The 13,249-nt window shown below is 36.6% G+C and overlaps 1 protein-coding gene across 1 annotated transcript in view; it reads left to right on the top strand.

Moving 5' to 3' along the window:
- Window positions 1-13,249, top strand: part of LOC125810235 (red chlorophyll catabolite reductase, chloroplastic) — a 1,038,333-nt gene that overhangs the window by 672,899 nt on the left and 352,185 nt on the right. The gene's annotated exons all lie outside the window — the stretch shown is intronic.

Below are 13,249 nucleotides of genomic sequence, written 5' to 3'. Positions count from 1 at the left end.
ATCATTATAATCTTATTTTGTGTTATTTGGAAGTGAGTTTTTCAATTAATGAGCATAAATTAATTTATTTTGATTAAATAAATTGATCAATAAACATGAATTACATTATTTAGTTTTCTTATGTTGGTCAAATTTATATTTTCAAAGCAAATAACTCTCAAGGTTAAATAGAAAAAATAATGTCATTTATGCATTGATTTTGAAATACAAGTTAGTAAAAACGACATATAAATAAGAAAGAAGGAGTAATTTACTTGGCTCATTTTATTTTTCTTAATTATTGTCTCAACAAAATATATACACCTTTCTTTTCATTTCATGCGCTTCTTCTTCTTCTTCTTTTCATTTTAAAAAATAAATTATTTTAATATTATTAAAAATAATTTTAACTTTATAACTTTATTTATATTCTTAATGAAATAATTCATAATCACAAAAATATCTAAATTATTTTAAATTATAAATATTTTTTACAAATAAAAAGTTAATATCAAGTCAAATAATATTACATAAAATAAGTAAAATATAACCTAACAGATAAAGGGCTGGGGTGGGGGGGGGGGGGGGGGGACCAGGAAGCATTTTAGCTTTTTTTTTTTTTTTTCAAGGTTCAAATCCAAGTTCGGAATATTTTCAAGAAGAGGACAATAATGCAAATTCGAAATTCATTGCATATGTAAGAATTTCTACTTGACATCAAAAGTTTAGAGTGTTTCAAAAAGGTATTAAAAAATAAAGAACGAATATAAATATATAATTAAGGATATTTATGTTTTATCTTATCTTAATTAATATAATAGTATAAATAGTATAGGATGAATATTATTTTCTCTTGAACTAAGATTAAATAAGATTATTCATGTATGAATTTAATCTCTTCTCCATCGAGTTTATTCATACCGTTCTTTGTTCAAATTAGGTTATTACAAACCTTTATTCATTGATTTCTAATTTGAGAAAATACATCAAATCGCCCTTAAATTTGGCAGCATAATTTATTTTAACATTGTAATTACATGGATATTTAAATACCCTCTTATTTTAAATGTGTAAAAATATATTCGACTCGATTAATATTTTAAATTGATAAAAACGAATTACCCAATAGATAATATGAATAATTATGGATGCCCGTATTATAGTAGGAATATTATTAAAACCTTCAAAATCAAAATCTTAACCCCACTCTTCACCCCAATCCCCCACCCTACAAAAAAAACTTCAATTTTTTTTAACCCTTCTAACCCATGGCCTTAGGTAGTTATCAGCAAGATAATAAATCAAATAACACCAAATCATGCTCCGGCGAACGTAAGCAATTGTCGATCCCACGTCATAGGAATCCATCCTTAACACCTTGTTTTGATTATTTCTTAAATTCTATTATATCGTATTGTTTAAATCCATCCTTAGTTAACGATGAAAAGACTCATTTTATGTAACGACCAATTTGGTATAATTGCGTCGTTAACTTCATAGTTTATTCTTATTTTGTCTTTATTTATTATTTAATAATTAAATTTTTAAAATTGTGTTATATGTTCTCACTTATTCGGATTATATTGTGTATAAACATTTAAAGAAATGAATTTCACTTAATCACATATCGCGCTAGATGTATGTTAAAATAATTATAATTAGTAAAAAGTAAAAGTATATTATCAATTGTGTGACCAAGTAAGATCTAAATAACCATTAGAATATATAACATGTTATAAAAGAACTAAAAGTAACAAAACTAAACTAAAAGGAAGATGATATTGAGAGAATGTACTGTATTTTTCCTTCTTCGTTCGTATCTTTTTAAATGAAGTAGCAAGCTCTTTTACAGGCAATGTAAATTGGGCAGTGAATGATTAACACAAGCCATCCACTACTTTGCACAAGATGTACACAATTTCTACAATTTCAACACTCCAATACACATACGATCCACATATCATATTGTGGCATCCACACGTTCACAACACTCCCCCTTGGATGTCTATGCCTAACTAAAGAAACTTTAGGGAAGGAAAATGAGTACATATATCTTTAAATACGCATTTCTTGTTGCCTCATTAAAAACCTTGCTAGGAAAACTCAATGGGACAAAACCTAGACTAAGGAAAAAAGAGTACAACGGGTATTCTACTCCCCCTGATGAAGACCATGATTTATATTGTTAAGTGTTCGCATTCCAATTTTGCGTACCATCTTCTCAAGAGTTGAGGATAGTAAAGATTTGGTGAATAAATTTGCTGGATTATCACTTGAACGAATTTGTTGTACATCAATATCAACATTCTTCTGGAGATCATGTGTGAAGAATAATTTTGGTGAAATGTACTTCGTTCTATCTCCTTTTATGAAGCCTCCTCTTAATTGAGCTATGCATGCAGCAATATGGTATGTGGATAGTATGTGTATTGGAGTGTTAAAATTGTGAAAATTGTGCACATCTTCTGCAAAGTAGTGGATGGCTTCTGTCAGCCATTCACTGCCCAATTTACATTGCCTATAAAAAAGGTTTGCTACTTCATTTAAAAAGATACGAACGAAGAAGGAAAAATACAGTATATTCTCTCAATATTATCTTCCTTTTAGTTTTGTTATTTTTAGTTTTTTTTAACACATTATTAGCACGAGTCTCTGCCAGTTCAAGTAAAGACTTTAAAAGCCTCGGAGGTATAAATTTTCCTTTCTTAAATAATGTCAAATCTTTCTAAACTTGAATTTCGTGCTTTAGACATATTGGGAAAAGGTTATCTATCATGGGTACTAGATGCAGAAATTCATCTTGATGCGATGAATCTGGCAGACACCATCCAAAAAAAAATCAGGCATCGAATCAAAATTGTGTCAAGGCAATGATATTTTTCCGCCATCACCGTGATGAGGGTTTAAAAATGGAATATCTCATTGTTAAAGATCCTCTGGTGTTGTGGAAAAATTTAAAAGATAGATATGACCACCTGAAGTTGGTCGTCCTTCCACAAGCACGTTATGACTGGATCCATTTGAGACTTCAAGATTTTAAATCTATCAGTGAGTATAACTCCTCCATGTTTAAAATCATCTCACAATTAAAATTATGCGGAGAAAATATCACTGACAATGATATGCTAGAGAAAACATTTTCCATTTTTCATGCCTCGAGTATGCTCCTGCAGCAGCAATACCGAGAAATGGGATTTAAAAAATATTCAGAATTAATTCACATCTCCTTGTTGCTGAACAACATAATGACTTACTGATGAAAAACCATGAAATTCGACCTACTGATTCTATGCCATTTCCTGAAGTGAATGCGGCAAATTTTCACCAATCTAAGCGTGGAAAAGGTCGTGGCCCCAATCGTGTCCGTGGTCGTGGTCGAGGAAGAAATTTCAATCATGGTGATCGTCTTGCACTAAATAATAACTTTCACCACCAGCAGTGTAGAAATGTCACGACCTAACCCACCGGGTCGTGCGGGCACCTACTCTAACACCTAAGTAGAAGAACCCTCGATTCTTAATAATTAAAACATGCGGAAAATTAAGAAAACTGGCAATTAAAAGAAGTATGTATAATATAAAAATAAACAAGAGTTTAAAGCGACTCAGAGTTCAGACCTGTAAAGTAATTAAATCCCCAAGGATCTAGTCTAAATAGGTACAAGAGCTACTAAGAGTACAAAGTAAAACATAATAATGAAAAAACACAGCTTCCATCATGCGGAAGGAAAAATAGAAGTTGTTGGAGGATTACCTTCGTCTTCACCTATGAAACATCATTGATCCTGCAACCAGACTATGCCCCAAAAAGGCATAGCAAGAGTAGTATCAGTACAACCACACGTACTGGTAGGCATCATCGATCAACCCGAATACCAACTGCATAATCTAAGAAATCAACTGGTGAAACATGCAATAAGACTAATCGCTCCTCCACCCTTCCACTTTGACTACCCTTACTTTTCTGAATTATTAACATCAACTAATTCACTTGCCTCTAATCCCTTACTTACTTCGTTCGTGATTACACCCAATCTATCAATCAATTCATTAATGAAGTTCCTGATATACTACTACCAACCGACCAACCATTCACGTCACACCCTTACGCTTCCCTCATCTCCACTCAACCTATGACCCCATATTACGCCAATCGAGGCTTACTATCCGCTTATGTTACCACCCCAAACCTCACAATAATACCCATGACCACATTGCAATTAACAAAGATAGCATTGGGACCCTTAGTTCCCCCTTACCATACTACAACCAAATTGGGACTCTACCTTTCACAATTTAATACACAACTAGATATATCCAGTTAACTTACAACATCGTAACCCTCACATATAAGAACATAATGTACAATCCACCAATCATTTCAGAAAACATGCCCAATTCCACATTATCAATAATACATGCAAGTACACGTATGATATAAGTCAATGGCCCTCTCATGGAACCCAAGCCCAAACTGTTATTGTGTCAGATCGTGGCACCTGATCCAATGCAATATGTATGTCGGTACGTGACATCCAATCCCAGTTAGTGTGCCGGAACATAGAACCCGATCCAATGCAAGTTAGTATGTCGGTACATGACATCCGATCCCATGCATCACAGTACAAGCACAATCACATCCATAACGTACAATACTCACATCATATAGTCAAGTACTTAAGTTATTGGCATGCATTGTTCATAATCAATTAATTAGGTTACGATTATGTTTTGCTCATACGCATGTATATCATACAGCCACCAGTCAACCTACGTCCCGAAAAATAAGAAATCACAACCATTCCCAAACCCTAATTCACGAAATAGGGCCTTTTCCTACGACATACGTCTAAGGGGACACTTAGGGATATACGCATAATCAATCCTTTTTCGGTGCACAAAAAGCCTACGCATGAATTCTACCGTCAATTCCAACATACTACGCAGTGAATGACAGATTTATAACTACTCAATAAATAAACCTAGCCTACTTTGGCGCTAAGCAGCTGCACGAAATTATAGCTCCAATTCTGATTTTCGGGCCTCGTGACGGTGGATTGACCAAGGATTTGCAAGCTATCGACCTTCTCAATCTAGAAATCTCTTCCTCCTTCTGTCCCAAGCCTAAGGAAGTTTTTGGAGGGTTTCTGGGGGTGATTTACGTCTAATTAAGGTATTTTAGAAGAAGGAGAAAATAAGACTTTGCATTATTTACATTTTGTCTCGCCTATCTCGCTCTGGTGACTACTTATCCCACTGTGGCGCTGCCGTCCCAGCGGAATATAGCCCGCTCTAGCGGGACAGTGTCCCTAGTATTTTCTCGATGTTTTTCTTTATCTAAATATCGACGGTTCGAGTCGTTACAATGAATATCAATTTACCCCTCGTTCGTCCCTGAATGACTAGTGAACGGATCATCACGCGCCGATCTCGGAGCATTTTTAAACTAATGAACTGACCTATTACGGAACCACGACGGACGGTGACTTTTTGAAATTTGAAACACGAAATGTGCTATACTTAAAGGGTCGGTTAGGAATTTGAGGAAACACACGAAGAAAAGAATGCATCTCATTTACACAGCATGGTCCCGCCAAAGCGACAGGCCTCCCGCTAGGGAGGGGACGCTGTGGCGAGACATCTCTCGCTGTAGCGGGAGATCGTAAACAGTAAAGGGGGGAATGGGAATGGTTTCCTCATTTCTCCCTTTTTCTCACTCTAACTCTCTCAAAATCCTGTCGATTCACATGCTCCGAACGTCATTTCTAAGGTAAATTTCTTATTCATTACGCTCTTTACTTCAATACTTGATTAACAACGATTGCATGTTGTTATTTAATTTATTAGAAATGGTTTCTGGGTAGTTTTCAAAAATGAACGTAGTTTGCTAGTTTGATAGAAAAAACGTAGCATGGGCACTACGTCTCCACAACGTCATGGGAGTAAGGATTTCACAAAAATACAGTCTAATCGGTACCAAAATGGTGGGGGAAGTTGAAAGGTCCTCTTGGTATAAAACTCAGATTTGGACATTATTTAGGGGTTATTTCGCTAAAATGATAGTATATTTAGGTACTAGGGTACTTTATAGGTTATGATTTGCTGAATTTCTATTGAAAACGAGGGTTTTGGGATGAAGAGGCGTCATGATCGCGCCCGGTGTTCATCCCATATGAAGGCCACTCTGGCGACGGCGACCCTTATCCTGCTCTGGAGGGATTTAGGCCGCTGTGGCGGGACTCAGGAAACCAGTGGCTTACATCTCTTAAAGATAGAAAATTTTCCTTTCCCTCTAAACCAGATATTGTCTAATCTCGTGGGTTCTAATGTGCTTATTAATATCTTTGCGGGATTCTCTAAATGGCTTGTGCTAACGAGGAAAATCTTCATTTTGTCTGGTTTCCCGATACTGCAAGTCGGGAAAGGCATTACGACTACTAGAATAACAAATTTTGTTGCGAGAGGGGTTTTGTCTTGCTTAAACTGGAGGAGAAGGTCCTTGCCTTTTATGCTCGCCTGACGAGTTCGGATGGGCTCCACTGATTGAGGCTCTAACTGTTGCGCGTTCCGACTAGGTGAGAAAGTTATATGTCATTCTACTTACCGTTCGCTGGGATAATCCCCATCCTTCCATTAGCATCCGAGGAGTCGACATCCCCATGAACGACACAACCATAAATAAAGTGCTAGAGGTGCCCAAGGTCTCAAACGCGGAGTACTAGGCCAAGCTGATGGAAATTGATTTGGGCTGGCTGAGGGATACGTTGGTGGAGCATGTGCGCTGGGACAGGGTTTATTGGTCAACTGTTGAGGGCATCACTAGCGCAGACTAGTCACCAGATGCTAAGAGGTGGTTAGACTTGGTTATTAGGAGGATTTTCCCGTCGGGCAACCGCATTGATGTGACATTTCCTCGAGACTTGGTGGTGGCATGCGCGGTGCAGGGCATTGAGTTGAATGTGAGGGCGCATATTATCTCTGAGTGGAAGATGTTCTACATGGGCAATAAGAAGGCTTTCTTCCTACCATGGCTTGTGACTCCGCTGTGCAAACAGGCGGGGGTACCCCTCCTAGACACTAATGAGGTACTTTTTATGGATCCCCCCTTCACCCTTTTTTTGTTAGGCAGGGTTCTACTTCCCGGAGCAAAAGGAGGAGGAGGACGGACAAGGCCATCAGCAGTCAGGCGGTCACAGAGATGGACAATGAGGGAGGCAACGACACTCATCCCACCCGGTCGTAGACCCCACTCTCAGGTGCATAGGTAGAGGAGGACCTGGTGGCCGTCCGAAGGAAATTGGGGCGCTCCTTTGCTGACACCACTCCGGTTCCACCCAGCACTGCCCTAGAGGTTGAGATGCTCCATCGCGAGCCGCTCTAGGAAAGGAGGAAGGGTCTGGAGAGGGATAGTTTGATGGTCCGGATATGAAAGACTTTGAAGATAGTCTTCATTTGTGTTGCTCTCGGACAGGAGATTCCCCGAGTCAAGACATGGGACTTCCAGCATTTCACCTTTATAGATGAGGCTTTGAAGGGCATGGCACCCCTGGAGGACCTCGACTCTAACGACGACACCTCCCAGTCCCAAGGATCTTGATTTGGCTTTTCATCCCTTTTTGGGCTTGCAATGAACAATACTAGATTCTCTTTCGTCCTTCCTTGGGTTTTTGTAGCACATGGATGCTGGTTTTTCTGCTATTTTTCACAGAAAATGATTAATTACTAAGTTTTATAATCTATACTCGATTTTGAACACTGATTGAATTGCAGGGATTAGTTCGAATATGATTTGGGGTTTATATTCATGACTAGGGGAAATGGGGGAGACAAGGCTGAGATTCTGTCTCGCTTTATCCCGCTCTGGCGAGAGAAATCCCACACTGGCGACCTCGCCGTAGCGGGAGAATCCCGCCCCAACGGTTCTGACGGAAACAGAATCCCTGCTAACAATTTTCTGGGGTTCTTCTCTTTTATAACTTTCCCCTAGATTCCCCGATTATAGCTAGGCATTTAGGATAATCCCCTTAGCTAGGAAAATAGTCGCCTACCCCGAGTCGACCCAGCGATACACGCTCCAAAATCCCTTCACATTACTCAAACAGTACAACACACTCGTCCCAGTATACACCCAGACATTCACACAGTTATTAGTTGGTCGCGACGCACATCCAGATTTCATTTATGTATCACATCGTAAATCATCTAGACCCTTGCATCGAACTTAGTCATGACCTTCTTTTCACAATGAGGTTCGCGATACTCAAGCAGTTACAACTTGCATAATTTCAACAACTCGGCCAGTATATTGCACATATCAAAGTTCAGACACATATTTATTGTGCACTTAATCATATCATCACATCAAAGAAATTACAACTTTCACATTCACAGTGAATTTAGACAACTCAAAAGGCATGCATTCACAGTTTCAAGTTACAGCTCACAAACAAGTCCAAATTATTAATTACTTCGTTCCATGGATGACCATTACTGATCATCCATACATTTACACCACCCCTAGGGCCAGATACCAATTGGAACCTTCTTAGTTCCAATTTGCTTTGCTTGTGTCCTTTCAACTGTTAACACGGCGTCCGATTCACTTTGTTGAGATACCATTGGAATCGGGAGATATAAATTGGACTCAACTCATACCACAAGCGACACTCGCACGAAAAGAGAGAAAAGGTGGAACATCTTCCTAGAATGCTTCCTAGCCTCCTGAAGATTAGATGTGAACGTCAACACACCAATCTGCATGAGTCTATTCCACATTTTGCTCTTGTACTGGGAGGCCAGTAACCTGGGCTCTGATACCAATTTGTCACGATCCAACCCATCGGGCCGTGCGGGCACCTACTCTAACACCTAAGTAGAAGAACCCTCGATTCCCAATAATCAAAACATACAGAAAATTAAGAAAACTGGCAATTAAAAGAAATTCATATAATATAAAAATAAACAAAAGTTTAAAGCGACTCAGAGTTCAGACTTGTAAAGTAATTAACTCCGCAATGATCTAGTCTAAACAGGTACAAGAGCTACTAAGAGTACAAAGTAAAACATAATAATGAAAAGACACAACTTCTATCATGCGGAAGGAAAAATAAAAGTTGTTGGAGGATTGCTTTCGTCTTCACCTAGGAAACATCATCGATCCTGCAACCAGACTATGCCCCAAAAAGGCATAGCAAGAGTAGTATCAGTACAACCACACGTACTGGTAGGCATCATCGGTCAACCCGAATACCAACCGCATAATATAAGAAATTAACTGGTGAAACATGCAATAAGACTAATCGCTTATCCACCTTTCCGTTTTGACTACCCTTACTCTTTCGGATTATTAACATCAACTAATTCTCTTGCCTCTAACCCCTTCCTTACTTTGTTCGTGATTACACCCAATCCATCAATCAATCCCTTAAGGAAGTTCCTAATATACTAATACCAACCGACCAACCATTCACGTCACACCCTTACGCTTCCCTCATCTCCACTCAACCTATGACCCTATATTACGCCTATCGAGGCTTACTATCAACTTATGTTACCACCCCAAACCTCACAATAATACCCATGACCACATTGCAATTAACAAAGATAGCACCGGGACCCTTAGTTCCCCTTTACCATACTACAACCAAATTGGGACTCTACCTTTCACGATTTAATACACAACTAGATATATCCAGTTAACTTACAACATCGTAACCCTCACCTATAAAAACATAATGTACAATCCACCAATCATTTCAGAAAACATGCCCAATTCCACATTATTAATAATACATGTAATTACACGTATAATACAAGTCAATGGCCCTCTCATGGAACCCAAGCCCAAACTGTTAGTGTGTCGTATCGTGGCACCCGATCCAATGCAATATGTATGTCGATACGTGACATCCGATCCCAATTAGTGTGCCGAAACGTAGCACCCAATCCAATGCAAGTTAGTATGTCGGTACGTGACATTAGATCCCATGCATCACAGTACAATCACAATCACATCCATAACGTTCAATACTCACATCATATAGTCAAGTACTCGAGTTTCTGCATGCATTGTTCATTATCAATTCATTAGGTTCGTCACTATGGTTAAGCTTTGCTCAAATGCATGCATATCATACAGCCACCAGTCAACCTACGTCCCAAAAAATAGGAAATCACAACCATTCTCAAACCCTAATTCACGAAATAAGGCATTTTCCTACAGTAAACGTCTAAGGTAACACTTAGGGATATACGCATAATCAACCCTTTTTTGAGGCACAAAAAATCCTACGCATGAATTCTACTGTCAATTCCAATATACTACAGAGTGAATAACAGATTTATAACTACTCAATAAATAAACCTAGCCTACCTGGGCGCCAAGCAACTGCACGGAATTATAGCTCCAATTCTGGTTTCCGGGCCTCGTGACGATGGATTGACCAAGGATTTGCAAGCTATCGATATCCTCACGCTATAAATCTCTTCCTCCTTCTTTCCCAAGCCTAAGGCGGCTTTTGGTGGTTTCTGGGGTGATTTACATCTAATTAAGTTATATTTGGAAGAAGGAGAAAATAAGACTTCGCGTTATTTATATTATGTCTCGCCTATCCCGCTCTGGCGGCTACTTATCCAGCGGCGCTGCCGCCCCAGCGGAATCTAGCCCGCCCTGGCGGGACAGTGGCCCCAGTATTTTTCTGATATTTTACTTTATCTACATAACGACGGTTTGGGTCGTTACAAAAAAGGATGAAAAGCATGAAGTGGTGCAGAAGAAAAATTCAGACAACAAATGTTATCGATGTGGTGGAAAAGGGCATTGGTCACGTACCTATCATACTCCAAGGCACCTGGTTGAGTTGTATCAAGCTTCCCTGAAGGAGGTGAAAAATAACGCCTTTGTTCGTATCTTTTTAAATGAAGTAGCAAGCCATTTTATAGGCAATGTAAATTGGACAGTGAATGGCTGACACAAGTCATCCACTACTTTGCACAAGATGTGCACAATTTCAACACTTCAATACACGTACTATCTACATACCATATTGTGACATCCACACGTTCACAACATAACATAGTTTATTCTTTTTATGTACAATGCAATATACGTATTAATTAGGTTGTATTAAGACGGAAAAGAATTTTCAAATAGAATTTTATAAAAAAAATTAAAAGCCATATTTTAATGCCATTTGCTCTAAACAAATAATTTTTTTATATATAAACGATTTAATTTAAAAGGAACAACATAATATGTGAAATTCCGTAGAGAATACATTTTCATTTCTCACGCACATGTACATAATACATTTGACAAGCAATCCCCTAACATACATACATGATTAATATATTACTGAGTTAGGTAAATAAATTAATATTCATTATTTTTTTAAAACTTGTATTTATTTTATAATTCTAAAATGCTTTCTATTATAATTTTAATTAAGAAAATATATATTCACCACAAGTTTACCTAAAGACTGGTACAAATAAAAGGACATCCAATCAAAAAGATTGTCTCTCATTAGTTACGTGATTTGAACATTACGTGTCATCCTCTATATATGTGTGAAATTATTTCTAACCCTTACATTTTCATCTCTTTTCATTGATCTATTTATTCTTCACAATGATCGATCAGCGCATGCAGTTATATCAATTGAAAAAATAACAACTTGACAAAGGAAGATGAGACATCCTATTATTATGTCTTATTCTACTTTATTTTTTTGATAATGATATGCATTATATTTTTGCAATACATGCATTCATAAAAGTTATGATGTAAAACGAACAAAAAATGAAAAATTTAAAAGATTTCTTATGAAATAACTTTACTTACATGTAGCTTTTTTACACTAAAGTGAAACTATTATTACTTGACTTTTTATGGTAAATTGAACCAATTCCCAAAAAAATCTTACTAATATTTCTCATTATATCCATTATTTGTTTGCTTAGATAGACACTTTAATTTAATTTGTTGATTCTTGAAAATTTGCTCCAGCTATAAAAATAATTTTGAGTAGTGAGAGATGTTTTTATAAAGATAATTGACTATTTAAACTTGTTTTGTTATGTTAATTCATTACTCCTATCCATGAGTTATGACAATTTATGTAGAGTTTTATTAAATTCATTGTTACAATTTAATATAATAAATACTAGTCTAATTTAAAAAGTTTACAAGATCGAATGTTTTAATTTTTTGATGAATCATAATTCACTAATTTTAATATCACTTTCAAAAGTATTCACATATCATATCTTATACATACTTTTGGCAATTACTGTCCAAATTCTCTCTATAATTTATATTCTCAAAAGAAAAGTAGTCGGTTCGAACTGTTAGCGTATATTTGGGCCACTTTAGAGGAATTGGGGATCCGATTGGGCCGCTATAGTATCTCAATGCATTATTTTTTCTTTATCTTTTTGTTACTACCTTGTATGATTTATAGCCCCAGCTTGAATGATTTCACTGCATAAGTTCCAACAAGAAAATCTAGTGAATTCTTCCCTAGAAAGTTATCTCTTTTGATACAAACAAATCTATTTATTAGTTTATCCAATTAATCAAAGGATTTTACTGAATCACCAACTCCCATACAGTGTGAAATTCACAGCATCTAGAAGCACTAAAAAACATTTTTTAAAAAAGTGAGCCCATATCTTCACAATATCTTAGGAAACAATAAAATATGATTAGTACAAGTTATAATGTACAAATATAATAATTTCTTAACCTACATTAAGAACACATAAAATCTAGGAGTATTACTTGTCTCAATACCATACATCATGGTCATTTTAGTTCGTGAGATAGCAATAATCACACTTTTCTTGCATCACATGACAATAATTAGTGCAGTAGAACCAACAAAAAGAATCTACTTTAGTTGCTCAAGTCAATAAATTTTTTATACATACACAAAATAGAGCATAAACTTATTTCACAAGAAAGCATTTTCATTTGATGGATATAATTTCTAGAATCTTCTCAATAAAGGAAATCAATAAGACATCGACATTGTCTCTAGTAGTATATATTTGTAATTGAGCTTGTCCAGTTGAAATTAACCCATGTTTTTTCATACTTAACATTAAAGCACTCTACATATGCAAATAGGTTTGTGTATTTCACGAATTTTTGGTCGGTAGGCGCATCAACCTAAATGCAAAAGAAGAAATAAACAACTCAATATCTAACAATTATCACTATGATAATAATTACTTAGTATAAAAACTTAATCATTCTATAGTTCATTGCA

This window comes from Solanum verrucosum, unplaced genomic scaffold, assembly GCF_900185275.1.
Source record: "Solanum verrucosum unplaced genomic scaffold, falcon-dt-bn FXZP01000038.1, whole genome shotgun sequence".
In the NCBI taxonomy this organism is placed as follows: domain Eukaryota; kingdom Viridiplantae; phylum Streptophyta; class Magnoliopsida; order Solanales; family Solanaceae; genus Solanum; species Solanum verrucosum.
This window is presented reverse-complemented; position numbering and strand designations above follow the sequence as displayed.